General features: G+C 32.4%; 2 protein-coding genes across 3 annotated transcripts in view; one reads left to right on the top strand and one right to left on the bottom strand.

Annotated features, from left to right (window-relative positions):
• Nucleotides 1-18,353, bottom strand: part of Notum (palmitoleoyl-protein carboxylesterase notum) — a 600,456-nt gene that overhangs the window by 512,052 nt on the left and 70,051 nt on the right. The window lies entirely within an intron of this gene.
• LOC143895487 (uncharacterized) overlaps nt 1-18,353 on the top strand; it is a 72,440-nt gene that overhangs the window by 37,190 nt on the left and 16,897 nt on the right. The window lies entirely within an intron of this gene.

Here is an 18,353-nt window from a genome sequence, read left to right as displayed (position 1 = left end):
TGCCAATAAAGTAAACACTTTTACTTTCGTTAGATAGTATATTGATGAGCGGTTGTTGAATTTGATAGCATATCAGCCACATATCTGATGTGTAACGGAGCAATCGATACTCTCAAACGAGAAGGAATTTATTAAGTTAAATTTCCCTTAGTTTAAACGTAAGATTTTTAATAATAAAACGAGAGTTGGAAATAGCAATAAAAGCGAAGAAAAAGATGCGGTCATTCATTAACGTAATTTTCAAGAAATAATATATATCAGCGGAATTCTCTTAAAATAAATTATCAGGGCACTTGTTTTAATTTAAACTCTGAAGGGAACGTAATTACCGAAATTGATCGTGAAATGAGAACGTATCATTTAGCATTACGGCTGTCTCGAGCGACGGCAAAATTGCGGCACATTTTTAACATTGCTGCTTTAACTTTGGGTACTTTGCGACATTTCCCTATAGGAACTGCACGCGTATATACATTACCTCGCTGGCGATCGGCCAGAAGCGGAAAATCGCAGTTCATTCTTGCAGCTGTGCTTAATAAGCGGTGTTTTTATTACGCTTAACACTACTTTGAAAAATAAGATAGAAAAATCATCACGTCATATAAAATATATTGGGTCATTCATATTATAAAATATTATATCATAAAATGTTAAAACTATATAATACATTGTTAAAAATAAATCATTTTTGATATTAAAAACTAGTGATATATTATTTTTTAATAGTTTAAAAAGATAATTTTTAATACTATGTTTTTAAAACGAAAATAAATACTATATAATAAATCTTAATCTCTTATCAAAAACTTTCGAAAACTTCTCGTTGACTATATTCATAAATAAGACAGTTCAATATGCGCAATAATCGTCGCGAATTGATCATCTCACTCGATCAATGATGGGTTTGTCAAGATATATCTCGGCTTTCGCGAAAAACGCGCCAGTAACACTAATCCAATGAAGATGATTTGAACGGCTATTTTGTATCAACAGCTGTGCCGGTTGTAATAATCCTTCCTTATAAGGAATTTTGCGCATCGGAACGATGGCACATGATCTTTCCCTCCGTCTTTACATTGGCCCAGATATCTCACGAGACGGAAGCTATCGCATCGCGACATAAGGGGCGAAATTGCGGTATCGCAAACGACGATGGTTGCAAAAACTGGTATACTAACGTGCCGCTTTATGGTCACGCCAAAGGAATTCTCTGTTGCGAGATAATTCGGATAAATTTGACGAATGTATAATCGTAGTTACATGAATATGGAGATTCATGCAAAACGAATCAAGCAATATTCATGCACATGAAGAAAATACCCTGGCAGATCATCTGAAACTCTTCAAAGTGCACTATATATACGTCTATCTCTGATTTTGATAAGTTGTAAATATGTTTTACAACAATTCACATAAAGAAATATAAGTTTGCGTTTCTATCTACACTATAAATTTAAAGAGATAACTCCTTGAAGCAAATTTGGAAAACACGAGACTCGTCAAATTCAAACAGAAATAATTCTCAATTTTTTTATAACCCGAATGAATTAGGCTACTAGAAAACTGACGTCATCGAAGCGGACTTGTATCAGATTGTTGATCCCGTTCCCGTTCGAGACAAGCCGCGAGAAAGCGCTCTTCGCACGTATAACACACGCATGTGAATGTGCGTATGACGCGCTAGGCCTTGCGGCATAGTTCAATGGTTCTCTCTTTAGATAGCCCAGTCATTTTTCTATTTAATTATTTGTCTAATTGCTTCTCTTGTCATACTCGTGAGATCGAGTCACGAAGAACGTAAACAGGGCCGATGAAATCGAATGCAAGACTTTTGTGCGTATAAGAGAAATATATAAGTGATCGGAAAAATATGCGAGAATTAAAAGTTTTTCGTATTAGTTAACAAATCTTATTTTCACCGATAGTACAAAGAAGTATAAAGAAATATACATTATTGTCAGTAGATAATGAAGAAATAGCATACAAAATTAAATACTAATGAACACTTTGCATTTGTTTCACTCCAGCCCTGAGAGAGAACGTCAGACAAGTGACGAATTGACGCTTATGATAAGATCCACGAAAATGGGAGCAAAAAATTTGGAAATGCGTTAAGAGAGCGACAGATCAATTTTTTGTTGACGTGCTTAAATATCTGCTTCGGACACATCTCTCGAAAACACACACACACACACACACACAAACATTGGCCTAGGGCAATAAAATTCCATCATCATCAAAAACCCGTTGCCTGCCTTTTATACAATCCATTTGCATGTCATCCCATTTATAATTACCGCTCATTCTTTACTGCTTTTACGCAGATACTTCATGTTCTGCGCTAAAATTCAATTTACATTTTTTTAATTTCCTATAAAAATTAATTTTAGCAATGCAATTCATAAAACAAATATTTATTGTTAATAATATTATTGCATAACCAGCAACTTTTTATTTAAAACATGCTTTTGGATTCTCATGAGATTTACCTCTATAAAACATTTACATACTTCCAAACTATTCCGTAATTATTTTAATCTCGAAAAAACTATATTAAAGAAAGATAAAGATAAAATTTTAAATTTCTCAGTAATAATAAACTATATCGAAGAAAATAGTTCAAAACTCTTGAATTTTTCATCAGTAAAATAATATATAGAGTAAGAAAGCATTAACTTGAAGCATTTGAATTTTTTCACTGACAGACCAAAGTATATATCATTGAAAACTACTTCTGATAGAGCTACTTACATTTCAATCAGATTCAATAATACGACTTGATGCGCGGCATTCGTGATAAAATATTTGTTACAAATAAAATTTTATTCTTTTTTAAACGATTATGCATACGTTAATTTTTCCATGTGCATAAAACAGCTTCACCTTTATATAGAATCAAGTCTTCGCAATTTATCATAAATTACGAACAAATACTTGATAAAAGCGTTTTCGATCCAATTTTTCCTTAAATTCTTTCACGAACTTTTGAAATTTGTATCGCGTGAGTAAAGAATGAAAATAAAAATTTATTAGATTTACCGCAATACTTTATTATTGTTTAAAAGAATAAAGCAGTGTTATCCTCTGCAATTGCCCACACATATCGATAAAAATATAAAAAAATTAATATGTAGAAAATATAATCTTTCATAATTATTTCAAAATACATATAAGAAAAACTAGGAAAGAAGTGTTAAAAGAACAGATGTGAGAAATAAATTAAGCGATATGCAAATATAAAGATAAGAAATATGATACATATGTCCAATATATAAAATCTTCTCGAAAATCTACGAGAGCTTGTGACGCACAAGTATATAAATCTAAAACGTAATTCTCAATCTGGATCTGAGAGACTCGAAGAGACATTTATTTTATACGAGCAGCGGACTTTTCTGAATCCCATTCAATATTCTGTATATCTTAAATAACATAACATCTAAGAAAGTTTAAACATTACAATTTAAATTTAAATATAAAATAAAAAATTTAGCTCGTTACATAAATAATTATTTAATTTCAAAGTATTTAAATAGTTTACTGCAGTTTATCAAATCCATCCTGTGCTTATATAATTGATACAGGTATATTTTTGTATATTAATATGTGAAAAAATGTTAAATTTTTAAATCTTTTATTATACACACACACACATTGCAACGAACGTAGTGTCAATTATACCTGAATGCTATATCGCATGATAATATTATAACGATAGAACTATACATGGACATATATATACGAAACTTAATCCAAATATATGCGCTGTGCTGAAAAAACTTGAAGCTCTTACTGAAGCTTAAGCCAGTTACGTCCTTGGCTTCAGCCCTCGATTCGCTCGGAAAGTAAGGAAAAATCTGGAGATTAAAATTCCATCGGATTAAAATCCAAAGCCGGCCGCATTTTCTCGCGGCGTCTGACGTCTGGCCGAGCCGGCATCTCCGATAAGACGCGAGATACGAATCGTGTCGGCACGGCGCGGAATCGTCGTGCGGAATCATCGCGCATAGGCAAAAATGTTGAATAATGGCGCGCGGTTGCCTCAAGGCGGAACCGACCATGAGACAACGCAGATGAGAGAGGCGTGATAAAAATTGCCAAACTTGAAAAGTTTTTTTTCGACTCCCCGCGGTGGATGCTTTCAACGCGTTAAGTCGACATGAAGTCCATCAAGATAAAGTCTGGAATGCTTATTGTCGCACAGGCATCTCTCTCTTTAAAAAAGAAGAGAAAGAGAAAAAGATTCTGTTTCTGTACATTCAAAGGTTACAATTGCTACGAAAAATTTTTCCATATGATTTTTATTAGCACTGTTTTGTTTATATTGCAGAATTTGATGTGCAGATGCGCATTATATTCATTGAAATAAAGACCTATCGACTTCTATACCACTAGAAATATTTGATTTATTATGACTAAAAAAAAACTGAGTAATTATTTTCTTGTAAAGATTTCTTGTAATGTTCAAACAAACATACAACAAAGGCAAAGCAAATATAAGTAACATGTATATATATATATAAAAATCTATTAATTAAATAAAAAATGTTTGGCTGACATATTATTTACAATATGTAATATTTGGTCGATGTGGATGAATCGGTGGATGAATAAATAATACAGAGTTAAATTCGATCTGGAAAATAGTATTAAGATAACTTCGACCTTAATGATCCTTCAATATAACATTTAATGACAAACCTAATTCTCTCTAAAAGGTTCTAAATATTAAGTATTAAGGACGTTCACCGGCAAATCGTTTTCTTAGAAATTTTCTTAAACTTTCAGTATTATGTTTAATTAAACGCGTTTTATACGTAGGCGTTTTATTCAATGCCCCTTGGCGGTATTAAAATTTGAGATATTCAGCTTCAAAGTTCCGATTTTTAGCACGGGATCCCTATGTTGAGCTCTCTCGACACGGACTATTTAATGAATAATAAGTACAGTTTTCTTAAAATTTAAAAAAAAAAAAAGTATAAGATGCCTCATATCATTAGTAACGTGTTACAATAAAGTTCGATATAGCAAGCGGTATTTATTTTTGAGAAATAGTTGTCTAAAGAACACTATCGAACGTAATTTTCGTCTGCTCGGAGGCAGGGAGAGGGAGAGATCACTGCGAGACTTGGCAACCTGCGACATATAGGTTAAGTAGAGAACGTCAAGATCTTATGTGCAACGTTATTTAAATCAAGTTATTTAATATTTTTTCTTTATGAGAGAGAGAGAGAGATTCATTATTATTTACTTTTAGAATGCTCCAATAAACAAGTAGAACGTACTCATTTATGATTGGTATTGGAGAAATGGAAACGGAACAAAAATTTGCCAGATCGAGTAAACAACCATATCATTACTCCGTGAGTCTGAGTTGAACACAACTGCCACCGGAGAACGTCCTTGATTTAATAATCTATCTCAAAATTATAGAGAATGCAGATTTTGCTTTCAAATCATATCAAACTCAAATTTTTATTAATGTATCTTTTGTTTGCGTAAGCATGACTTCATTATTTTAATCAATAAATAATTAAACGGTAAATTACTAAAATCAATTATAAAGTTTGTTGTAACGGACAATGTTAATAGAAATAATTTATTAAGTATTTCTATTAGTTATTTCAATTAACCGCTAATCGTCGCACTTTCGATTGAGAATAGATTAAGAATAGATTCGTACAAGGTTACTCACGGAAATACGGAGCGAAGATTATCGATCTATGCGGACGGTCCGCGGTGACTGGGGGTAGACCAGATTGGACTGGACTGACAATGAGATTGACGAATGTACATACGTCGGCGTCGATGCAAATTATTTCCGCGCGCACTGGTTTTTCTCGCAGCGACATCGTTACCAAACACCGAACACTTTCATCACCGCTGCGTCCCCCGATCTGTTCATACACGCGAAATGTCACAATTGAATCGCGGAACGACGTACTTACGCCGTGAAACGTTGGCTACCAATATGGCGGCCGATTTCGCGCGCTTACGAACGTTATCGAAGACGCCCGAAGTGGCCCGAACTCGTCCGAAACAACTGTTTCGATAATTTTCAAAACCTGGTAGAACGAAACAAACCCGCACTGTTCGTTTTAAACGAAGAGGAATGAAATAAATGACAAATGAATAAAAAAACACATCTTTTTGTCCATTATATTAACTGATACGATATTCGAAATTATTTGTAAATATAAAGAAAAACATTTGCTTTTATCGAGCATAAAAGAAGAATAAAAGATTATGGCTTTCTTTATGTAATATATAGCCCTCCCAATTTAAAACTCTTTAAAACTCCTCATATATAATATAAAATTATATAATTAAAAAGGATATTAAATGTAAGAATACATTTAAAAATTAAAATAGTCTCAGTTCTTGAAAATCAAATATAAAAACGAATACGTAAGCAAATCTTATACGCGCACTAAAAGTTTATTATATAGTATTTGAATAGTATAAATGATTTAACGAATACGTAAATCACGAACATATGAAGTATATTTGACAGAAGCAAGTGGACAATTTGTGTCTGGAATAAACGTTGAAATTTTCGTCGCAAGCCATTTTTTAACCCGCAAATCGTACCTCGTAAAATAATGAAATTACGAGCCACGCAAAAATACCGCCGCACATAAACGAATCACGAAATTGTGTCTTCCCTCTTCTTAGCATTGCGCACGCACGAGATATACCGAAATATTTTTTATATCGGGAAATAAAATAACCCGAGACGCCGTTAATCCCGATTTTACAGAAATATCTCGCGCGGGAAAGTATAAAATATTTATAAGAAAAGAAACGACAGGATAACATTTTATTATAACAAAATTTTGTTATCAGTAAAAAGAATTTATCTTTATTTCGAAAAAATTTTTAATATTCCGACGAATTTATATTATATTATAAAATGCAATTTATATAGACATCAGGTTGACGAAACTATCAACACAATGCTATACTTTTGAGAAGCACAGATAAATATATGTATAAAAATTGGGCACAATACGCTAATGTATGACTACCGAAAACTAAACTGACGTGCCATAAATCTTCTCTAATACGTTATGCAACGCATACATTCGCATTCAAAGACCGGTATCTCGTTGTCGGTATAAGTAATAGTTTGCAAAGATCTTTGATGCGTTCGTACCTCTTTGCTCGAGCTTTTCAAAGACGGATTGCGCAGGAACATTAACCTCTCCATCAATAACTCATTGCCTGTGCTTGCATACGCGACATTTGAATAGAGATAAAATATGCGTTATAAAACATTACATAAGTGATTGTGTAAAATTTTAATTTAAATTGAAACTAATATAAAAATATTAATCAAATGCTAAATCTCAAATAATAAGTAAAAATAAGATCCAGGCGCGATAATTGATACGCTCTACAATTTATTATAATTTAAATAAATAGAACAATAATATAAACAATAGATATTGATAGCGTATGTTTCAACCTCTCTCTCTTTTTGGTATTAAATTTAAAAATATAATTTAAGTCAGAAATTTTAAACACAGTTATTAGGTTAAAAAACAGATATATGATATGAATTATAGCTTAAATGCAGTCGTCGGGGGTTTTAAAACAGATATTAAATAATCAATTTTTTTTTAAATATTAACAAATTCCGACAGATTTAAATTGCTCGTTAAGTATTTATATATTGATTATTAATTTGATTGTTATTTTCCAATTATTTGTTCATTACCACGATAGCGATGAGAAAAGTTTCTTGCTTAAAACTGAAACAACAATCTAAATTACAAGTTTCGTTCTCCCGCGCGGATTAGTTTCGAAACATAATCGAGATGATCTTCAATACGAAAATGCAAGACACACCGCTCCGGTGTCTAGGGGGGATTCGGTTATCTCTGTGGAGATCGCTTTCTCGGTGGACGTTACCGCAATTGTAATCGAGAAACGCTTTACGCTTTCCGTAGAATGTCGCCCGAAATTGTCCACTGCGACTCAAGACAAATCCCGTAAAAAAGACGTCGACCTTTCGTACTTCTTGTTTTATCTTTCTCCTTCTCTCTGTCTCTCTTTCTCTCTCTCTCTACGTGCGCCCGTTCGTCTATCTGTCGCGAATATTCCTGTTGCTGGAAATGCGTACCAGACGTGTACCATTGCACGGAAATCGCATTCGTAAATCCTTTGGTTTGCAATGAGTTTAACGGCTTGCACGTTGCCTGCCAAAAAATATTGTTGCCGGACGGACACGTTCGCCATGAATGTCGACATTCGTCACGTTTACATGCGACGCGAAAGAACTTCACGCATATAAGTTTCTTATTAACTTTATTATAAATAAATTTTATTATTAATTTAATGCTGTCAAATATGTTCAAAATATCGCTAATACAAACCATTATTTTAACAAATTAATAAAATAAAATATTAAATCATTCTTGAATACATGAATACTAGTTTCCTAAACATATGTATTTTGGAACAGAGTTTTTTTTATGATATATACAAATGTTGAGAAATGGTATGGAAAGATATGACATTCTTTATAATTCCTTCTTATTTACGGCAACCTTAATTACGGCCGTATCTAGACGACCGAGAGCGCAGCTGCAATTATCACGTAATTGATTTTAAACTAATTGTACGCGCGCTCATTCGAACCATTTCGCACAACCTAATTGAATTTGCAAACAAAATTAAATTTTTTCATGTATATTGCCAACACTAATACATTAATGATCACTATCATCGTTCGTATTATTACGGCCAAGTATCTGCAAATTATATTTCAGTTGCAAATATTACACTTTGAATATGTACTTTTCGTGCATATTCTCATATGTATTCTTTTTAGTTATTTTTTTATTTTATATTCGCATCTAGGCTTTAATAATAATGAATCTTCAACACTTCACGGAAATGATCTGTTTCCTCGCAAGACTAATGAGAATTTATTAGTGGCTCGGAAATATATCCGTCAGTGCTACGAATCAACATGGAGAAAAATTTCTTCTTTAGAACATATATTTATTTGAACATATTTTCCTTTCAAACATATTTACTTGAAATATATTCGAAATAAATTGTTCGTGAATGTTAAGCAAAAAATAGCAGAGAAAATGAAAGAGATCGGAAAGATCATTAAAACTTTTGCGAGATTTGAGTAACGCCTCAAAGGATATGGCTTGAAAAATTTAGCAACACATTGAAAATAAAAAAATATCAGACGACACAATGCAATATCCAATTTATTCTTTTGATTTTTATCTGGTAATTAATAATTGCATCCAAATATTATGACTGTTCCCGCAGAGATAAATTATATCATGCTAAACGAGATGTACTTAAGCATTATTTTCAGATTTATATAAGACAAGATAAAAAACTTTCCATAATTAATTTTGTCATGCAATTTTTTCAAGATTCAAACAAATTTTTAGTTGAAGAACAGAAAATTTTATTAAGACAACTACATATTCAAGAAAAACTATCTTTTTGTAAGAAAGCTGTTCTGTGATGACAAAATAAATATTTTTATTATAAAAGTGCTTTATTATTTCACATTATAAATGTTAATTAATATTACTATGCTTTGAACTTTGCGCCTTTCTCATTCGTATGTTATATTAAAAATGAAAAATAACAAACATTAACAAGTAAAATAAATCTGAAAGAAGTTGGTTCAATTTGTAATGTAATTATGCGTTTAAATTTGAGTTTAGTATTGTGCCGAAAAAACTCGCCAAGTACAACATATGCAGCGTGTCTCTTATATCGATCGACAATACAATATTGCAGTCACGTACGGGGATCTAATTTTCTATCGACAGCTAAGAAATAAGTTTTCGTACGAAATTGAGCATTTATTTTCATTACACTCTCCGATAAAATTCAATTATCCAAATTTATCTTATACATAATTGTTTTTATCACAGATAGCTATTTAAATTTCCAAAAAATATTCAAAAATAGTTCCACAAAAACAAGTTACATCGAGTGAGACATTTTCTTCAAATCTATAAAATACTATTATATCTATTTATTTACTATTTAAAGTCTTACTAAAAATTAATATTAGGAAAGCATGCAAAAATAAAGCGTGCAACTAAAAAATTTATTAATTTAAGCATAAACACATATTATTCTAAATTTTTAACGAAATTGCCAATTAGATAATCTTAACTTATCTCTTTCTATTTGGTTGAAAAAGTCGTATTAATTGGAAAGTCAATTTAAAATAATGAATTGTATAAATAATTGTTGCGGTAATCCTATAGCATTGAATATAATAATTAGCTCATAAATTCGTTACAACAGTGTGAATACACAACATTTTCGATGAAACACTTGGATATAAAACCAGATAAAACAAGAATGCTGACACAGCTAATTCTATGCATCAAAAAAATTTTTGAAATATTTAATATAATTAAATATTGTGTGTAAGGCACAACAAACTTTGAGATATTTATATTTATTTTTACAACTTTTGAGGTTATTTTGGAAACTAATGATTATAATATTTTTTATAAGATAAAAATAAGATTTATTTCTATTAAGGTATTTGTGAGCAAATTTATGAACTAACCATATATTTGACGCTTTTATCGGAGAAGTTATAATACATCAGTATTTGGCTATTAATATTGAGGATATCGTGAAATAATTTTTTGCACCAGAAAAATGACGTATCTTTCGAGGGTCTTTAGAGCCCAACGGGCTCTACTCCCCTTCATCATCGGATAAATAAACCCAAACTTTCTGTCAAAGGCATCGTCTGTTCTATAAGAGAGAGAAAGGTAGCCAAGAGGACCCGTGCTAGAAGAACGTTCCACTATATTCACGAATGTAAAGATATAATGCTACCAAAAAAGAGACAGAGATTTGCTCTATCATCCTGTCACCGACAGAAATCGAAAACTTATCACACTGATGCCAACGTTTTCCATTTTTCAAAAGCACCAATTAGAGTTCTATAAAATTAGGTCACTGTATTCTATCTTTCGCGGAGTGACTCGCTTTTTTAGTTAGAATTAATTGACCGTAAATTTCTCATGTTATAACCTACTCTCGCCTATTTAGTGTGTTACGATAATGTGTAGCAATCTATATTAATCTCGTAAAATAACATTAAGAATTATAAACATCTTTACTTATTTAATATATACAGCAAATAAAAAATAGTCTTTCCATAAAGCATAACATACATATTATACGTAATATTGATTAAATTTCCTGAATGGTGTAATATACGCGCAAGCTTATCTGGATCAGATAATCTTATTTCCAAGACTTTGGGAGAAAACTGCCTTGCCAGCCATGGATTTGTACACAACCATTTGCCGAAATTTGGTACAAAAAATGAATCGGAAATACCTTCATACGGTACCGCTCATTGCGATCTTAACTAAAAAGATTGCTCAAGTATATAATTATAATTTTAAATTTAATAAAATTTATTTAAAATTTTAATTCAAGGATTTTAAATACGAAAATATTTGAAGATAATTAATAAAAAGCAATTAAAATCACGCCTTATTAAGGAAATATCAACTTTAAGTTATTTGAACTAAAATCACTAAAATAACTCGTATATAATATTTTATTAATAGTCTTTTTGATTTTAGCCGTCACAGTCAGGACAAGATGAAATATTGAACTGTATGGTAAATAATTAGTTAATTATTGCTTGAACTTATTATTTTGATGAATCGAATGTGATCTAAGCGTGACTATTCACTTTTGTGATCCTTTTATTCGCAATAATGATTCTTCATATCGTCAAGTTCAATCAACGTAGACAAAAGCAGACCGCCTGGAGGCATGACCATTGGTCGAACATAAATACATGTTATAAATCCTGAAGGAGCAAATGGTGACTTTGAGTGAACACTCTTTTCATCCTCTCATGATACCTATTAGTGCTATCGTTCCAATGTCCCAGCGCGAAATACAAACGGCTTTATAATATTAATTAGTTACCTTGCGAATTCTCGACAGTCCCATTTCATCAATAAATTTCATCAATAAAATTATTTCCCTACACAATTGCTTCTGGAAAAATATTTACATATTTAATAGTATAATATTATAATATTAATAAAATATAAAAGCTACGGCCACACACAATCTTCGAGTAAAACAACGAATGGATGTTGGTTTAAAATAAATAATAAAATTTATTCGATGACGAGTATGTCGAGGATAACAATCGTTTCGTTTACGTTTCGTCTTACTTTATAGTCTTCATCAAAACATGCTGGGTCAAACCGATAGAATTACATTAAATTAAAATAAAAATTAGAAAAATAGTCTCGCTTGTTCTAAAAACTTTATGTTATCTTATACATAAAAAAAATCTTATATTTATTTTAATAATATAAGAATTAGATATACTCCTTTGAAAAATTCTTGAAACGATATCAAACGGCATTCATATTGCTTTTAGATGTATAACTACAGTTTCAAAAGAACTCTGTGTTAACCCTTGGTCTAATATATCACGCGTCTCAAAGAGCCGTATCGACTTTCTGGCTCATTACACACGTTGATTGAGAACGGAGAGTTTGCCGAACAGACGACGAAAACTCGAAAGCTGTTCATTACTCGAGTTATCTCTTTCTCTTTACGCGGTAAAGAGAAGTGCATGCCAACAACTCGGCGGCAATCTAACTGAGTGTATCATGTTCCTTGTTTCGAGAATTACAATTATCCTTCGCAATCCTCTCGCCTCTTTCTGCCCTTAACTATACGTTTCTAACTATCTCAGTTCTCCTGTTTTGCATTTAATATGCATATGCTTTTATATCTTTCATTCTTTCCTTTGCACGAATAAAATTAAAAACAATGTACGATAAGAGTACATCGAACAACATGCAAATTAAAAAGTTATTCTCTGTCTTTCATTAAGGATAATTCGTACATAAGGGAAAAGGAATAAAGATTTTGTATTATATAAAATATTATTCACATTTAAAATCATATTTTCCTCCTTATAGTGCCAGACTACAGTCAAGCTCAACAGGGTCTTCTTTCCCCGCTAATTTTTCCAAAAGCCCGTTCCCTTGGCAGTGGTTTCGCTAGATAGTATAGATAGGGACAGTAAAAATCTCGTTAATCCATTTATGCGCGTCACTAATTAGATGACGAGGTATTTAGCTATATATCTTAAAAGAGTTATATCGAATGTCTGATCATTCTCAGATTTTGAGATAGCTATTGTATCTCTCACGTATGGAACGCGATAAAAGTTTTATTTTCAGATTAATTACGTGTCTTTTTTATCCTAAAACTTTCCTTTCAATTTATAGCTAATACTAGAATCACATTAAAAATGTTGGTATTAAACTGAAAGTTAAATTTGAAGTAATTGTTTTTCATTATATCCTTAATGTCCGCATTTAATTCTCTCAGATAAAGCCTTTGTATTGATGCGTATAATCCCGTCTCGCTAGCAATCGGAAACAACGGTGGTAATTCACGAGAATCTTTGAAGCTCCTGCTCGAGAAGTTAAAAGCGGATTACCGTGGACTCAGCTCACCACAATCGCCATCTTACGACTTATCCGAGTTCACTTCCATTTATTCCTCTCAAGAACCTTGACATTGAGACTTTATTGTCGCGCGGTGTCCACTCACATGAACGAATTGTCCCGTCCAAGATCGCGGAAAGCTATTAATGTTACGATCTTAACGTAAGTATTTGACGAGATTAATTAGCGAATTAGAAGAGAATAAGATAAGAAAACAGATTGCTATTTAGAGAGACTAAATTATTAATCACGAGAACTACGACTTTTGGTGACTCAATCGATGTCTCTTACTTTTTTTATCAGCATCGTCCCTACATAACTCACAAGAAAACCTCGCAAACTCGAAAATTCTAATTTTAATAAAACTTTATACACATGTAAGGGGAGGATAGCGGTAAATAAACGAGTTTAGAAATTTTCAGTTGTGAACCAAAAAACGAATCTAAGAAGTAAAATCACCTTACCACCTGCATACATAAAACGACTTTTTACTTTACTCGGTATATCTAAAAAATTATTCGAGATACCAAAAAATGTCTTATAGAAAGTTTTCATGGTAAGAACATGTTTATTTAACCACATTAAGAATATTTAAAAAAAAATTTTTTTAATTGTTTTTTTAATATTGGTAGTGTAGGTAATTAAATAAATGTGTTCTTACCATAAAACTTTTGTATAAAATATTTTTCAAAAGCTCGAATATTTTTCAAGATATATCGAGAAATGCAAAAGCTCTATAATATATACATATGAGAGGTGGTTTCACCTTTTATTGTTAGAATCATTTTTGAACTGCAACTGAAAATTTCTATAAATTTGTCTATTTATCCCCCCCCCCCCCGCCCTACATATGTGTAAAGTTCCATCAAAATCAGAATTTTCGGATTTGCGAGGTTCTCTTGTTAGCCTCATAAAATGACAACAATACCCCGAATACGTGCAAGGAAAAGAGTTTAATGGATTATTAACCCTTCATCTCATCATTGTTTCCCCTTATCTCTACTTCTCTTTGTTTAAATATGGCGCTCTAATACAGGGGCAGTCATGCGATATCGTATATTTTATCATTTCTGATGAATTAAATTTTTCTAACTTTTTCTGTATTGTTATGCTGTACTTTTCGATATAAATTTTATCGACCATTATAATATACAATTTATTATTAAAATATACAATTTATTATTGAAATGTGTAATTAAACTTCATAAATCAAGTAATAATATAAACCAAAGAACATTTTAAAATCCCTTTTCATAAGATAGCTTTATTAAAACTTTTGTTAATGTTAATTATGTCTTGTTATTTGAACACCGCATCAGTAGTATTATTTATTTAATTAATGTCTATGTTTAAATATTGATACAAGCAACGATGATCGGGTTTAGGTTACGATGGGTGATCGACATGTGTATTATAAGTCGGGGCGTATCACACAAATCTTTCGACCCACAAATTTTGTGCACCATAAAATTTCGGATTTGTCAGAACACGAGCACAAAAGAAATCGATGAACTACAAGAAGGAACGGTCGCCTTTCGGAAACAGCAATAAAATCATGGCTCGTGTTACCACCGTCGCGTCGCCCAGGGCGTTCGGATTTTATGCTCTAATCATCGAGGGATTCAACATAATTCGATCTCGTCGAAACGACTGCGAGAATAGAGCGCTCGAGAGAGATGCATTTTGTGTAACGACTACAATGTGATTAACCATACCATCTCTTTGAGAGAAAGCGTTGAGGATGATGACGAAATCCTGCCGTGGCTCGCGCGGGATTTATAATGGCCCGTGATTCGACAGCTGCAACGTGGTTCCGCGGTAAAAATAGTCGTCGCCGACGCCGTCTTAACATATAATATAGCCTCGGAGAACAATCTGCGAAAATTACATGTATGATATTTATCATGATGACCGACAATCCTGATCTCTTATTTAGGGCTTTGAATAATACGTATCCCATTGCGATGATATTAGCAAATATTGTCCAGCACCGTTCATAACGTGCCCTTCGTGTTCATTTAGACAGAAACGCTAGAATATAGAATTGATTTATAATATTATACTTTTCTGCTTTACTTCTGATATATATCATACTCTTCGGATCGTTAAGAAAGGGACGGCTTATCGAAACGTTGTATACAACACTATGTTGTAAGGCGTAACGTATAGTTGATATTAGAGACATAAGCGGGGAGCACAGACTTCTGCATAGCGCATAATGCATAACAAAATGATCCAAACAAAGTCCTTTATTTCTATCTCCACGATGGGAGTAAAGGACTCTGATTGATTCATTCCCTTATATGTTATGCAGAAGTCTCTGCTCTCCCTGCCATAAAACGACAAAATGACGTTCACTGATGTCTAATACATGTCACTATGTTGTTTTTTAACGTCGCTCTGCTACTTGGATAGTTAACTAAGCACTACTAATATTTAAACGTTATCATAAAATTATCAACTCGATGAAATACATTTTATTCAAATAAAATTGATTTGAAATAATTACAAAAGAATAATTGCAACAATTTTCAATGACAAAATAAAAGATTTTTTTAAATTAATAATTATTAATTTAATTTTAAAAAATCTTTTAATCACTTATCTGATCATAATAATCTCTACAAACAGATATCTCAAAATGTGAAATAATATATATATATTTTGGCAGAAATTTTTTATATAAATAATCAGAATATTTGATTTGATTGTAACATTTTCCTTGTTAATTTTTTAAATTTTTGTAAAGAAAGAGAGTTTGTTTGAATTATTTACTAAATTTCTTAATTTAAGTCGCAAACTAAGTCGTGCGGAACATGGCAATTGAATCAAAGATTGAATAATAAATAATGCTGACGTATTAAATCAACGAATTATCATTCTATTATTATTGCATAAAAAGTTAAATTCAAATTAATATATTACATACAATAAAAAGTAGGGAACAGAATGTTGCGACAAAAGGAATGCCACGACGATCTTTCAGACGATTGACGCCTATTCAAGCGTGCAGCAAAAGGTGCTCGTGAAACCGTCGAAACTTTTTCCTATATATCGCGTTTATTTTACGACTCTCACCATGGCCATGATAGTCTCTCCGGCATCGATTTATTATTGCATTCACAATGGTTTTTTACGGTTTTCCTGTCTCCTCAATTTCCATATATCAAAAATGTGAACATAAAAAAGATCTTTATCAATATTTTATATTACTCTGCTTTTATATTTTGTATAATTAATTTAAATTTTGTAAGCCATTAATATCAAATTATAAAACCATTTCTGGTGAAGTAAATAGAGCAAGTTTTTTTTCTTAATAAAGATATCGCGAGATATTTCTCTTTCCACAATAATTATAAACTATTGAAAATAAATATTCATCAAAGAAATTAAGCTCATCAATGAATCATGTATTTAAGTCATTAAAATATTTTGCAACAGTAGTAAAAGTGTTTAGTAAAATCAGTACTCTGCATTTTATTTTAACAAAAAGCAAATATCAAAAGTCCCTGATCAATTCATCATTATATTTTACGTTTTATAAAATAAGTTGCCGAGCAACGTACATTCTCACGCAAATTATGTGTCGAGATGAAGTTGTAAAAGTGCTCGACACACCTCATTAAGTGGATGGCAAATAATTTCGGGGTGGGCAACGATATGTGTATCGATTAAACGTACCACACTTGTAATCGACATGCGACTTATGGTTAATGTTACCCGTGGTTCGCTTCTATTTTGCATAATTCACAAAAGCACCGACGCATATTTTAAACCGTTCAATTACGCAGCGATCGTATCGCTATATAATGTAGTAGACCGATACTGTGTCCATAATGTATTCTAACTGCTCGATTACCGTGCAGTGAAATACCTCGGACGTGCGAAAACCTGTCGTCAACATCAATTTCATGGCGATAAAACTTTTAATTTTATAACACTCGTCATTACGGAAACGAGTTTTTGCGCGTTCGGAGCTGCTCCGAATTTTCTTTTCTTATTATCATTTCTTGGCGAGCCTTTTGCCAGAAATTTTGCAAAAATCGAGTGTACTTTACGCTTCTTCGCGAAAATTAAATCTACTACTTTTACATGGTTCCGTATCCCTTTCGAAAAATTTCGCCTATTTGATTAATCTGGCTGAAACTTACACTTATCTCTCGATTTCGGCGAGTTAATTTTATATTCTTCCTCTGTGTACGAAAAGAATCGCGATAATTCAACTCTGTCAGAACATATCACGTTCCGAGCATAGATAAAACTGTGTCGATCGCCGGCGAATAAAATCGTTACAGATACATCGAAGTTTCATCTCGTTTTATAAGTAAGTCCCATCGCAAACCTTATTGCCCACGAAAGCACGTGGCGAGCCCAGGGGAACGAGAGGATTGGTCCACTCGTTTCCCCTACGCAAGCTCAGTTCGAGGAGCGCGCGTCTCTTCTGATCCACCTCGGTGAAGTGTGAACCCAGTCGGCGTTTGGCAACGCGTCTCTCATCTAGCGTTCCAACGATCTCTCCGATCGGGACACGCGATACGGGGAACGTGCGGATAGATTATCGACATTGCGGGATTATCGCGAAAAATTCGACGCATCCGTGTGCATCGCTCTCGTCGTAATTCAATGTATAAAACTATATATCGTTTTTATTGACATAAATCACGTTATAAATCATCGATAAAGAGACTAATAGAGTCTATAGCGCCTAATAACAAAATATAATTCAGTATCCGATAAGGTGCGGTAATTAAGCGATAAAATTGAAATAGAAATTTGTGTAAAGATTATATCAACTGGCGAGCCCAAAAGGGAGATTGTATTATTTCGAAACGCGCTCTA

Source organism: Temnothorax americanus, unplaced genomic scaffold (assembly GCF_048541705.1).
Source record: "Temnothorax americanus isolate GAGA-0224 unplaced genomic scaffold, ASM4854170v1 Scaffold16, whole genome shotgun sequence".
NCBI classification, from domain to species: domain Eukaryota; kingdom Metazoa; phylum Arthropoda; class Insecta; order Hymenoptera; family Formicidae; genus Temnothorax; species Temnothorax americanus.
The sequence above is the reverse complement of the archived record's forward strand: the minus strand, read 5'-3'. Positions and strand labels throughout refer to the sequence as shown.